This window comes from Canis lupus, chromosome 4 (genome assembly GCF_003254725.2).
Source record: "Canis lupus dingo isolate Sandy chromosome 4, ASM325472v2, whole genome shotgun sequence".
In the NCBI taxonomy this organism is placed as follows: domain Eukaryota; kingdom Metazoa; phylum Chordata; class Mammalia; order Carnivora; family Canidae; genus Canis; species Canis lupus.
Window position 1 is genome coordinate 10,052,349 of NC_064246.1, and position 13,981 is coordinate 10,066,329.

At 41.1% G+C, this 13,981-nt stretch overlaps 1 long non-coding RNA gene across 1 annotated transcript; it reads right to left on the reverse strand.

The window, feature by feature from the left end:
* Window positions 1–281: 281 nt before the first annotated feature.
* On the reverse strand, window positions 282–8,434 carry LOC112660908 (uncharacterized). The gene is made up of 4 exons (XR_003137305.3): window positions 8,331–8,434; window positions 7,354–7,548; window positions 1,332–2,575; window positions 282–806 (listed from the first exon to the last, which is right to left on the reverse strand). It is a non-coding gene; the product is annotated as an uncharacterized LOC112660908 (long non-coding RNA).
* Window positions 8,435–13,981: the final 5,547 nt, after the last annotated feature.

Below are 13,981 nucleotides of genomic sequence, written 5' to 3' on the forward strand. Positions count from 1 at the left end.
GAGGCAGAGACACAGGCAGAGGGAGAGGGAGAAGCAGGCTCCATGCACCGGGAGCCCGACGTGGGATTCGATCCTAGGTCTCCAGGATCGCGCCCTGGGCCAAAGGCAGGCGCCAAACCGCTGCGCCACCCAGGGATCCCCTGGAGTTGGGCTTCTTAAGTGGGGAGTCTGCTTCTCCCTCTGCCCTTTTCCCTCTACCCCTACTCCTTGCTCTCTTTCTCTCCTCTCTCTAAAATAAGTAAATAAATCTTAAAAAAAAAAAAATCACACATAGTCTGCGCATAACAAAGGAAGTGGTTTCTAGAGCAGCAGAAAGACCAGGTGACTTTAATATGAAGGCAACTTTTATGAAGTCTATATTTATAAAAGTTCAGTTCAGTGAAATAGTTAACTTGGTTGCTTATTGTTTAGATCTAACATCTTTAAAGAATGTCAGGAAGCCTAGAGGTGGAAGATGTAGGGTATTTTCTGAATATTTTACTCAATATTGAGTGTGTCCAGCAGTAAGGAAGATCCCTTCATATTTGCGTTGTTGTTAGCTTGTTGGTGGATTTTCTTTTAAGGAAGTTAAATTGTGTTGTATTATCTATTTAAAAAAATCTAAGGGAAACAAGTTAGCTGAAACAAAGGCGGGGCTCTTCTGCTTCATTGCCTCTGTGTTGACAGTTTCCTTTGGTGCTGGTTTCAAAATCATTCATTCATTCGATTTCTTCATTCATTGATTCATCCAGGTTCCAGTTCTGTTGTAGTTCCTGGGAATGCAGCAATGAACAAAGCAAAGTTCTTGTCCTCACGAAGCAGACTTGCTTGTGGGAGGAGACAGAGCATGAACAAATAAATATGTAATATGTCAGGAGTGATATATACATGGAAGAACAGGTGGTGGTCTAGTGTGCTGGGGAGGGGTGGGGCAGGGGAAATGCCATTTTTTTTGTAGCCCGACAATGGGTTTCTTTGATAAGGAGACATTTGAGTAGAAATCTGAAGGGGGAGAGAAGGAGCAACCCTAGGTGTTGGGCCGGCGGGATCAAGGGGGATCCGGAGGAACCAACAAAATGGCGGCAGACCCTCCATCTTGTTACCCCGCCTCGGGACATCCCCGCCAGCAGCCCACCGCCCAAGGACCGTCATCAGGGGGAGACAGGGCCTATGCGGGAAGCCTGAACCGCGCCTCACCCAGACCCCATGTAAGAGCAGAAGCAGTTACCGCCCCGCAGTAACATGCCCTAATACCTATCGCTCCGTATAGACGCACAACCCCTTACCCCTCCCCCTTAAAAAAAAAGCCCGCTGTTGTCCCCTGGGCGCCACTTCCCCGGCCTGAGACTTACCAGGCTTCACTCCCTTGCGGGGCTGCGGAACCTTGCCCAGAGTGCGTCCGTTAAAAACCTGTTTTGACCAACTTTTGCCTGGCCTCTCTATTTCATTTCACTACCAATCAGATTAAACCTGACAATAAGTAAGGGCAAAGACCTAAGATGAAACTGTGCTGGGCATTTGGGGACACAGCTGGAGGGGCTGGGGGACCATGCATTAATGAGTCAGCAAAGGGTGAGGGCAGCATATGGGGTCTTATAGACCGCTGAGAAGAGATTGGCTCTTATTCTGAGTGAATTAGTCAGAAGAGACTCTCTGAGACTGTTAAAGGCTGTTGGAGACTAGGCCTTAGAGGGACCACAGGGGGGCTATTTAGAGAGTGTTAGAATAGCCGTGGGAGATGATGGAGGCGTAGATGGGAGAACAGTGAAGCAATGGGAAGTGAATGGGTTCTGGATATATTTTGAAAGCAAAATCATCTGGGTTTACTGATAAATGAGATGTGGGATGTGAAAGAAATGAATCTGGGTTTTTGGCCTGAGCAATGGGGTGGATAGTGGTTCTACTATCTAAGAGAGGGATGATGGGAGGAGAAGTAGGTTTGGGGGTGTTTCTAACTATCTATTGCCTAGTAACAAACCATCCCAAACTTGGGGCTTGAAACATCAACCATCGTTAATTCTCACAAATCTGCCATATGGACAAAGCTCAGTAGGGACTTAGTGGGTGCAGGTGGTATTAGTTGGAGCACCCAGATGCTGGCTGGAACTATTTCAGATTTCATCAATCCCATGAAGCAGTTGATGCTGCCTGTTGGTTGGGTCCTCTGCTGGGACTGTTGGCCAGCACACCTCACCTCTCCATGTGGCTGGTGGCTCTCTCACAGCATGGTGGCCGGGCTCCAAGAGTGAGCCTTCCAAAAACAAGGTGGAAGTGCATGACAATTTTATGCCCTAGCATAGGAAGTCTCACCACCTCATTTCTACTGTTCTCTATGAGCGAGTCACAAAGATCAGTCCGGTTTCAAGGAGAGGGGATATAGGCTTGGTGGGAAGTGTCAGCATCACATTGCAGAAGATGGGATGGAAGGTACTGTGATTCTCATCTTCAGAAAATACAATCTGCCACCAGAAGAGTCAAGGTTTGTAAAATGTGAGTGGGGATGTTGAGTGGGCAGGTAGATGTATGAGTCCAGAGAGCTCAGAGTCAGGGAAATACAATCTGAAGGCTTTAGGATATTGCTGGTATTTAAAGCCATCTAGAATAAACAGGGAGAGGGAGAGGGAGATTATTAAGCATTACATTATTTATTGAGTGGTTATATACTCAGCATTGTGGGAGATTGTGGATACCACGGGGAAGAGCTCACTCCCGTGAAGGTAGAATTCAGCTCAGTTTCTGACTCTCACATTTTTCTCTTGCTCCCATTGCTCACAGAGGGGGAGCCCATGATTAGATCTAACAAGCCTCTTTTGTCCTCAGGAAGCTGACCTCTCTGCAGAGCTTGGAGTGCCCTCAGGCTTTCCCTGAATAACAATAGCCAAAAGTATTCAGATTTTTAAAAAACCAAAAAAACCTTCAAAAGGGCAATATTGAGAAATAAAGAGCTGAATTATTCCATTGTTAGGCAACTCATGTCCGGGTGAGAGAGAACAAGAAATTATGGTGGTTAAAGTATTCACTGAAGGTTAAAAAAAAGAAAAAAGAAACTAGCAAGCCACTTTTCATCCTTAAGAGATCTGATGAAGTTTAGAACCAAGGCTCTAGTTAAGATCTTTGCTTTATGATCAGACTAAATGCCAGATGGTCGGAAAAGGGTAAACCATAGCTTCTGAGTATGGCACATAGAAGCTTTCATAACCTGGTCCTTTCCTTTCCAACCTTATTATATTACATTATATTCTGGTCACTCCACTCCCAAATCCCCTAAACGTGCTACACTTATTTACCTCTGCCTGGTTTTGTTCCCCTATTTGATTCCTGGCAAACTCCTACTCATCCTTCAAAGTCATCTGTTCTACAAAGCAGGGGGTTGCAATCACCCTTCTGAGTGCTCCTGTAGGCTTTTGTAGTGCTATATTGTTTATCATCGAGCAGACAGCCAGTTCCTTAAGGGCAGAAGCTCCAGGCGCTTTCTTGGCAGCTCAAGTACCCAGTAATGCTAGGCACAGAACTGATTATTTATGTGGGAAACAAAGGTAGAAGGAAATGTAGATAAAATTAAATTTCCTTATAACCTGTAGCCCATTGACAAATACTTGAAGTGGGCAGAGGATAACATTCCCCCAGGAAACTCATGACTGTCTCACTGTTAATGCTTTGTTAGAGGGAAAAACAACCTTAGCTTGGCAATAGCAAGGCCACTGGGATCCCGTGATTCTTCTTCAGTATACAAAAGTCCTTCTGGAAACCTCCCTTGTCTTTATCTTTCCCACCTTCATTAGTATATAGTCAGTTGCTCCTCACAATCCTGGGGCACCCATGATTCTGCCCTGGGGTGGGTCCTGTCCCTGTGCTTTCACAAAACCACATTTTTGCACCAAAGACTTCTCAAGAATTCCTTCTTGGCCATCTGCTCTGAACCCCCACCAGCATTACCATGTTAATAATCACTACATTTTTTCTGGTTTTGGAATGATATACTAAAACTTTAACAATGCTCTTTAGTGTAGAAAAGCCTTTAGGTTCTGTTCCCATTTCCTGGGTCTTGCTTCTTGACATGCCTGAGTGGCTCATCAGGCAGGATTTTCACTGTGGAGAAGTCTCTTGCTTGGAAAGAAGACCCATGGCTTGGACAGGAGGACAGTGTTATCGTAAAATCCTGGGGCTTGGTTTCTGCCTACTTCACAAATAGGGGTTAGGGAGCCCTATGGTCTCACTGATTTACTTAGGAGTTTGTCTTTTATCCTGAACCACCCTAGCACAATTATCTGTTGCCTTCCCTTATAAAATCTAAAATGTCAGGAATCAATTGGGCTTAACAAATCATTTTGATTACCTAAACGCACTGGCTATAGAAGCTGGTCCTAATGCAATTTTCGAAGCTTGAAGAAGCTTGAAGAACAAGGGCAGAGGGATGTAGACTGTACTATTTGTAAAGGTGACACAGTTGTTTGAACAGAGCTTGTCTTTTGGAAGCTCTGTGATAGCATAGGAGATAATAGAAGAAGTCCCTGCAGGTCTATTGCAGACAGTTACTTCCAGGGCTTACGGATAATAATATCTGGTTGTGAATGAGTGGGGTGAGTGTCCCTAGAATGCTGAAGATTTTGGGGAAGTAACTGATGTACCAGAAATTCCCTCTCTGTGTCCCTCAGTGGCTGTCACTACTAAGAAATAAAGAAAAATCCTTCTATCGGAACAACAATAAACGTTCTCCTCTTCTGTTGTTATACAAAACATAGTGAGGTTGTTGTTTGAGGTACGTAAACTTTATAACAATGCTAACCGGTCTCAAACCAGACATGGATGTGGAAGGTCCTGGCATAGGTGATGAGTTCAGGTAAGTCTACCTTCCATTCCAGTCTACTCACCTCCTGAGCTCTCAGGAGATCTTGAGATTTTCTCTGGAACCTCGGTGGCCCTTCTTCCCTGGGGGCATGTGGCTCCCTGGTGGGGAATTACCAACCACCAAAACTAGAGATGCCACAACCTTAGTCACGAGAACAGTTATCACATGCACAGTTATCACATGTGGTGCTAGGAAGCCAAGGTCCAAGTGAAGGGGAGGGAGAGTGAATCTGGGAGAAGAAACTGGGAAGAAGCTGGAGGAAGGGAGTGAAGGAAAGAGGGTGATGGAGCCAGTACTTGGACCCAGGGAGGTCAGATCCATTAAGAGAGAGTGGGAACCAAAGGGGTCGTGTTGAAAGGCTGCTCAGGATTCATTTGCTATGTCTTGATGCTCCATCTGGGACTGACAAGCAGAAGGAACAGCCTTGGTTTACTGTGCTGGGGTAGCCAGTACTGTTGTTGCTGTTCAGGTGCAGCTTCATCTTTCCTCCTTAGTAGCACCTTGAACTGAAATATACAACAATAGGTGTGTAGACCTGAGCAGGGCTGGGGAGAGTATCTCAGATGCAGGAGATGAATGGGTGGGGCTATGTGTGCTTTGGGGTGCTGTGGTGGGAAGAGAGGTAACGAGCAGGCTGGATGCTGGGTCTTTCTGTGAATTTTCTTCACTAAGTCCTTGGAAGGATCTCTGTCTCCAAAAAGACACTGTGATTGACTTCTGACCTAGAAAATAAAACGTGCTTGCCTTTCTACTGCTATGGAGCCCTATTTGAATCAAGCAGCACTAGCAGTTGAGACTTCCATCCTGAAATCTAACATTTTAAAAAAAGATTTTATTTATTTATTCATGAGAGACACAGAGAGAGGCAGATACATAGGCAGAGAGATAAGCAGGCTCCCTGAGGAGAGCCTGATGTGGAACTCGATCCCAGGATCCTAGGATCATGACCTTAGCCAGAGGCAGACCCTCAACCACCAAGCCACCCAGGTGCCCCAGGCTTTTATTTTTATATTTAACTTATTTATGCCTTTATATTTAAAGTGTTTTTTCTTTTTTTTTTGTAGACAGTATAGATTGAGACTTGCTCTGTTAAAAAAATCTGCCTGACAATCTTTGCCTTTTAATTGGAGTGTTTAGACTACTACTTTAACATAATTCTTGATGCAGTTGGGTTCAATCTACTGTCTTGAATTTTTTACCTATTTGTTCTATCCATTCTTTATTTCTTTTTTCCTTTCCTTTCCTTTCCTTTTTTTGCCTTCTTTTGGATTAATTCAGTACATCTTACAGGTCTCTTTATCTCTGCTCTTGGTTTGTTAGTATATCTCTTTGTTTTAATATTATTGTTATTATTTTAAAAGACTTATTTATTTATTTTAGAGAGAGAGAGAGAACATGAGTGGGAGGGGCAGTGAGGAGAGAGGATCTCAAACAGACTCTGTGCTGAGTGTGGAGCTTGACACGGGACTGGATCTTACAACCCTGAGGTCATGACCTGAGCTGAAACCAAGAGTCAAACGTTTAACTGACTGTGCCATCCAGGTGCCCCTGTTTTATTATTATTCTTTAGTGATTATTCAAAGGTATGAAATATACCTCTTTAACTTATCACAGTATAGTACATATGATGTGAGAACCATACAACAGTATACTTTCATTTCTGCCTCCCATCCTTTGTCTTATTGTTGTCATACATTTAATGCCTACATATGTTATAAACTTTGTAATATCTTGGAGTTTTTTAGCTTTAGATCAGAGGTTGGCAAACTTTTTGTGTAAAGTTCCAAATAGCAAATATTTTAGATTTTGAGGGCCATACAGTCTCTATTGCAATTACTTAACCCAGCCATTGTAGCACAATAACAACACAAATAGTAAATAATGAACATGACTGTGTTTCAATAAGCTGTATTTACAAAAACAGGCAGCAGGCAGGATTTGTGAACTCTGCTTTGAATAATAAATTATATATTACAAAACAAGATGTTTTTTAAAAAACTTATTTGTTTGAGAGAGAGAGAGTGCATGAGTGGTGGGGAGGGGCAGAAGGAGAGGGAGAGAGAATCCTCAAGCAGACTCCCCACCGAATAAAGATCCCAACACAGGATTTGATCCCAGGACCTGAAGATGATGACTTGAGCCAAAAGCAAGAGTCAACCACTCAACTGGCTGAGCCACCCAGGTGCCCCAAAAAACAAGATGTTTTTAATTTTGACCCATGTTACCATGTCTGTCACTCTTCTCTCCCCTACCTTTTTGAGATTGCAAATTCCATTTGACATTATTTTCCTTCTGCCTGAATAATTTTAACATTTCTTGAAGAGCAGATATGCCTGCAGTACATCATCTTAGCTTTTGTCTGAAAAGTCTTTGTTTTGCCTTTATTTTTGAAAGACATTTTTGCTTGGCATAGAATTCTAAATTGACAGGTTTTTTTTTCTTTCATTGCTATAAAGATATGTCTACTTTGTCTTCTGGCTTCTATGGTTTTAGTCAAGAAATCAGCTATAATTATTATTTTTTACCTTATATAAGTCATTTTTTCCCCGTCTGTATTCATGATTTCTCTCTTTGAGTTTTCAGTAATGTGACTATGATGTGGCAGGTGTTTTCCTTTGCATTGGTCCTGCATGGGGTTCTCTCAACTTCTTGGATCTGTAAAAATTCTTGGACATTATGTCTTCAGATATTTCTTCTGCTCCATTCTCTTTTTACTTCTTCTGGGATTCCAATTGCATATATGTTAGACTGTTTGAAATTTTTCTATGGTACTTGGATTTTACCATCATTACCACTACTACCATCATCACCTCTACCATCTCTATCACCACCTCTTTATCCTTCACCCCTACACATCATGACCATCTCCACCACCACCACCTCCATTTCTACCACCTCCACCTCTATTTTTACCTCTACCATTACCTTCATTACTACCACGATCATCATTTCCACATATAGTTTTTACTAAGGGGCAGGTATTATTCTAAGTGCTATTAACTCTTTTAATCATCACATCAAATCTATAATATATCTATATACATACTACTAGTATCTAAATTTTACAGGACTTGGGAGAGGTGTCTGTACTAAAATGGAGGAAAATAACACAAAGAAAATAATAATAAGGCTCTCTAAAGCCTTAGTCTATGATATTGAAAAGTTGTTCTAATACTGAATCTAGTGACTCTGTTTCAGAAAAATTCCTTCAACCAATCATTCCCTCATCAAACAGTATGGGATGACTACTATGTGACACAAAGGGACACAGATGAATAGCCAACAAAGATTGGTAACACCTGCCCCTCCCTGCATCTTTCTCTTTCCTCTCTTTAGTCAACAGACAAGAAGGGTTTGAAGAATCAGTTGCCACCACTCTACCCATATATCTAATAATATAAGCTTTCAGCTTTGGGCCTGGGCCCCTCTGGAGGTCAAGATTGCCTGTGGGTTTCAGAGTGCCTTTGACCACAGGTGTTGCTTCCCTACCTCTACTTCTTACCCTCTTCAGAACTCTTCCTGCTTTGGAAGTCCAAATGATAGGTTGATGGGTGAATCACTTTGTGGTCCTAGGCTTGGAACTGGGCAGCTAAGCTACTTCCTAGGATTCTAGGCTTGTGAGGTTTCTTTTCTCTGTCTTCTACATTCCAAAGTCCCAAGAAATAAGTTTGGTGGTATTGGACTTGCTAAAAATCATATAAACTAAAGTTTTCTCTCTGGAATACAGTTTTTAAAGTGAGAATTAATGTGTGCCCAGGACAGTTCTGGTTCACACCTATTGTCTGAGTGTAACTATTAGTTGCATCCCCATTCACTCACAAAAAGTTACATGGTCATCTGAAGTTAAGAGACCTCCAATCCAGTGTTGTGACAGCTTAATCTATTTTCTCATCTGTTAAGTGAGTCTAACAACAATTCTCATAAATGTTATGAAGGCAAATGAAAGATGAAAAGGGAGTGCTTTGAACTTGCTAAAAGAAAGACATTCTAGAAATCCAAGGTGGTTTATAATTCCTATTATAATTTTTATTATGCCTGCTGGCTGTAACAGATGTACTCCAACTTAGGCAATAGCTAAAACTTTCATGCTGGGATCATAATTTTGCAACTTTAATGGTATATTCTTATGAATTTATATATTTTTTTCAGATGCTTTCTCTTTTTCTGAAGGTCTTAAATTGTCTTTACCTCTCTCTCACTTGTTTCTTCCCAAAACTCTCTATCCCTCAATCCTTCTGTACCTCTCTCCAAAAAGCAGTGGACTGCTTTTGTGATGTGGATGTTGGGGTATCTAATGGGAGCCATGTCTGGGCAATAGGATGGGCTCCAGTATCTCTGCATTGTCTAGACCAGGGGTGGGTAAATTTTTTCTGTAAAGGGCTAGATAGTAACTATTTTAGACTTTGCAGGCCATATGGACTCTGTTGCAACTACTCAATTCTGTCTTTGTAGCACAAAAGCAGCCATAGATGATAGTGAAGGTGTTTGTATTTCAATAAAATTTTATTTATAAAAAGATCCTTGAGTCATAGTTTGCTGGCCTTCTACTCTAGAGGACTATTTGAGGGATTTAACCTGGGATCTCATCTTAATAAGCTATTCTAAACCAGATGTAGGAGACATGTTAACATTTAAAGGAGGCCTCAGGGATTAATAAGCCATTCTAAACCAGATGTAGGAGACATGTTAACATTTAAAGGAGGCCTCAGGGATTCCATCTTCAGGGGCTAAATAATAACTCCCTTCTGTCTTTTGAGAAAAGGAGTTTTCTTAGAATGATGATAGGTCAGTATAGGTTTATTCATTATCAGACATTTAAGGAAATTAAGATCTTAAGTATTGACCAGGCAATACTGGTCTCAGTGACTGACAGTCACTGAGAAAATTTAAGTGATTGGTTTACCAGGCCATGCCAAATACTTGTGGTGGGCAGAGAACTCCACTGCACAGATCTCTTTTCACCTATTTTTTCACTTTCACACTGCTATCCACCTCATTTCCGTATTTACCTCCTTTGGAGAAAAAAATAAAAATGTCTTTGTTTTTATATGGATGAGTGGTCTTGCAAGAGCCACTCAAAGGAGGTAGAAGGGTGGTTTCAGATATCAAATAATTGAAGGTAAATATTGCAACTCTGCAAGAATGATTGGAAACCTATAGCATGGTTTAGCTCAAACTAGGCTTCTTCTGCTCCTAGTTATGGGTGCTGACTTCAGGATGGCTTTGCCAGTCAATGCACAAAGCCTCCTGAGACAACAGCCCCAATGGGGTCATGTGGTTTCATCGTTGCATTAAGTATCTCTGGTGAGGTGATGATTAGCACAGAGTAAATGAGCCCTTATGTCTACTAGTCTCAGAGAGCTGAAAGGTCAGTGAGCACTCATTGATTCTGTTGTAATGCAGTTATGGATCTTCTTTCTAGGCTCTGGGTTTCTATCACAGGACCCTGCTGAGGGCCATGCAAGAGGTGGCCATTGGCAACAGGACCTTTGAGAGCAGCTCTTCCTGGAGGAATCATAGTTCTCAATTTATGTGTATGTTAGGTACCAAGAATTGTTAATAAGTTAGTTGTTTGGAACCTGGAATATACTCTCATGGAAACAATGTCATGTATTGTGGTAAGGTGGACACCAGCTTACTTATTTAAACCCTTGTGAACTGACCTATTAATACTGCAAAACCTGACCAGTGTGTATAGAGAGCGTTGGGGGACCAGCAGATATTGGTGGGATCATATCCCCCCGTCCTCAGGAGTATCAGAAGCTCCCTCCCTTCCTGCCCCATCCACCCTTGCAGACACTCACTCACTGTGGGTTTCAAGGCCTGAGAAACCCAGGGGGCAGGAGGAGGAAGAGCTGACTCTGGGCCCCAGGGCAGTGGGTAGGGGCAGTTACAGGTGTACAGTGTTTCTGCGTAGGAACCACAGGCTGCATCTACTTCCAGTTGACTCCTTTATATTACTAAATATTATAATAATGTTTATTGTTTGTCTTAATCCATCAGTAATGAGAATTCATTTTAGAAAACTTAGAACATGTAGATAAGCAGAAGGAAGGAAATGTAAAGGCTCATTTGTCATCGATTTGGTATACCGACTTCTAGTGTTTTTCTATAAATGTGTATATACACATATATTCTTATATTCTGCATAATATTTGTAGCTTATTCTTCATTTAATAATACATTGTGAACACTTTTTGTATCATTAAATATTTTTCTACTGCATTTCAAAATGGGTGGATATACACCATAATGTATTTAACCAACCTTCTACTGTTGGACTACTAGACTTTTCTATCAAAAAATCATCCGTGATGAAGCCCTTGGAGTTGTGATCATCACAAAGATCCACTATTTTTTCCTTTGGATAATTCTGAAAGAGGTCAAAAGGTGTGTTGAGTTAAGACCTTTAATAACTTACTGTCAAAGTAACTTCTGTCCCCAGTTTGTAAGAAAACTTACCTCCACCTTTCTAATACTTGATAGTAAAAAATTTAAAAACTCTTTGCTAAATTGATAAAACATAATAATAGGTTTGGTCACAATTTTCTTTCTTTCTTTCTTTCTTTCTTTCTTTCTTTCTTTCTTTCTTTCTTTCTTTCCTTTCTTTCTTAGAGTATTGGTGAGCTTCTACATTTTTACATGCTTATGAGCCCTTTTGTGAATTGACTGCTTTTTTCTTTAAATCACAACATTGGTGTCTCTGGATTGTTAGGGCCCTATGGAACAGAAGTGAATGGATTCAGGTTTTATTACCCTTTGAAATGTAAACACACACAAACCTTTCCAGGGTAATTAATTCTGTCTCTACCTCCCAAGTCTTGTCTTCATTCTCTCATACTCTGACCCATGCTGCCCTCACAGTCAGAATTACCAACATATTCACATGGTTTCCTATCATACCCACACGGGGCCCAGTGTAGTGAAGTTTCGTCTATTTGGAACTGTGAGCTTTTACAGTAATAGGAACAGAGAATGAAATTGGAGTAAGTAAGACAACAGGGATCCATGGAAGGCCTTAAAGCCAGGAAACAATGCATCTGTTATGACTGGACATTTGGGTTGTTTCTAGTTGTTGGCTACAGTAAATAAACTTGCTAGAAATGCTTAGGTATTTGGAGGGTACATACACCTGTTTTGACTTGGGTATTTATTTAGGAGTGGAACTGTGGGTCCCAGTGTAGGTGTATGCTTAGCTAGTAATAGTAATAGTATGTTTAGCTAGTATTTAGTAGTAAATAATGTTAACCAACTTTCAAAAAAATCCCCAATTTACACTTCAACCAGGCAGAAGATGAGAGTTCCAGGTGCTTTAAATTTTTACTGACTTTTGATATTTTTAGACTTCTAATTTTAAGTTATTCTGGAAGGCTTAATATTTTTTTTTAAGATTTTATTTATTTATTTAAGGTGGGGAGAGAGCACAGAGGGAGAGGGATAAGCAGACTCCCTGCTGAGCATATATCCTGATGGCAGGGCTTGGTTCTAGGTAGGACCCTGAGATCATGACCAGAGCCAAAGGCAGAAGCTTAACCAGCTGAGCCACCCAGGTGCCCCCATATTTCTTTTAATAAACTAACGTGATACCACATATAATTTGTATTTTTACTTTGTCGATTTTCATTCATTTTAGTTTTAACATAGATCTTTTAATTTCTCTAATCTAGACACCATATTTTGTAGAAACACTTCAAGATTTTATTTAACACTTTCTAATAAAATTCTAGGTATATTTATTACTTTATGATTAATTTGCTCCTTTTGTACTATCTATAAATAAAGATTGACTTAGGCTCATATCCTGCCCGTACAACTTATTAGCTGTGTGACCTTGGGCAAATCTCTGAGAGCTTTGGGTTCCCCACCTGTGGAGTAGGAATAAAAAAATCTACATCTTAGGATTGTTGGAATGATAAATGAGATACCATATGTAAAGTGTCTAACATGTAATACATACTCAGTAAATATTAGTTTCCTTCTGTGTTGGAGGCAAAGACATCAGGTGCCTCTTTAGTATTCTTGCCTCATTAGTTCACAAAGCTATTAAAAATGGGCACTGCCTTGCTTATCTGCTAACTATACCTAACCAGTTGGAAAGAAACCTAAACCATTAAGCACTGCCTTGACTTCATTTTACTTTTGGTTTGCCCTGCACCCCATATGAATCTAAACACCCTTTATGACATTCCTGATCTTGCTCCAGGACACAAATATAATATGAATCAATATAAAACTTGATCTTTTGATGCTCAGAATGTCATCAGACAAAATGATCTTGCATTTGTGATTTTGAGAGACTTCCACAGATTTGTCAGTTGGAATACTATCTCTCTCTCTCTCTCTCTCTCTCTCTCGCTACATTTTGTGCATATTACTTCAGCACTTGACATTTATATCCGTCTTCTAGATGGTTGGACTGCTGGCTCCCCAGTTTAGTTAGAACTTTGCCAAGTAGCTTGGAAGAGGGGACCCACTTTATATTCTGGAGCCAACTTCATGCTCACTGACCAGAGATCCATCTCTGCCACCAGATGAAGATGCTGGCACCCAGTCCACTAGACTCCTGATCCTACTTATTAATGCAAACACTTTGAAAATGGATGGCTAAATAATAGAGGATGAAAAATTCAGGATGCTCAAAAATGCTAATGACTACCAGAAAAAAGGTAGCTTGTGCTTGGTGCCTTGGAAATTCTCAACACTTTCCTTGTTGTCTTTGCTCCCTCCCTCTCACCAGTGTGCACACACAGGCTAAGAAAAGCTGGCATCAAGAAGGGGCTGGCTTGCTTAGTAAGGAGAAGTCATTGTCCGTCAAGGGTTCAAATACAGACTCAATAGAGAAAAGGGACACTTTTTCTTCCCAAGGTTAAGCGCAATGCCATTTGGAACAAGGAATTCCAGGGGAGAGTGAGAGAGTAGGATTTAGTTTCTTTTTGGAGGCTGTCTAGGAACATCCTGTACTGTGACTGAAGCCCATTGAATAGTCCTGAATAAGGCACGCCCTCTCAGTCTCTTTGGAAAGCATTCCTGATCTCTACCATTGTGATTGTCACCTGGGTTTCCAACTCCTCTTCTCCCCTGAGCTACAGTGCCAGGTTGTCAGTGGCCCCAAGCCAATGCTTCTTGGGGTGTTCATTAAACTTTCCAAAATGA